Source organism: Penaeus monodon, chromosome 23 (genome assembly GCF_015228065.2).
Source record: "Penaeus monodon isolate SGIC_2016 chromosome 23, NSTDA_Pmon_1, whole genome shotgun sequence".
Lineage (NCBI taxonomy): Eukaryota > Metazoa > Arthropoda > Malacostraca > Decapoda > Penaeidae > Penaeus > Penaeus monodon.
In genome coordinates, this window is record NC_051408.1 from 25,741,534 (window position 1) to 25,741,797 (window position 264).

Sequence of the window (264 nt, forward strand, 5' to 3'; positions counted from 1 at the left end):
TAACGTATCTTAGTTAAGCGTGTGCATATGAATATTTCAACTAAGTAATATCAAGTGATTTGTGAGTTTGGTCTTAAGTGACAAGCAATTAGGCTCGGATTTGAAAGGTAATCGTGGGTTAGTTAGCATTGGTAATGACAAACAGGTTATTATTAGTTCTTACAATTGATGTTTAGACTACGGGCTGTTATGATGATAAAACTCATGAAATAATGAATCACAATAATCACTATCACCTATATCTTCTCTTTCTTCGCCTCTTTC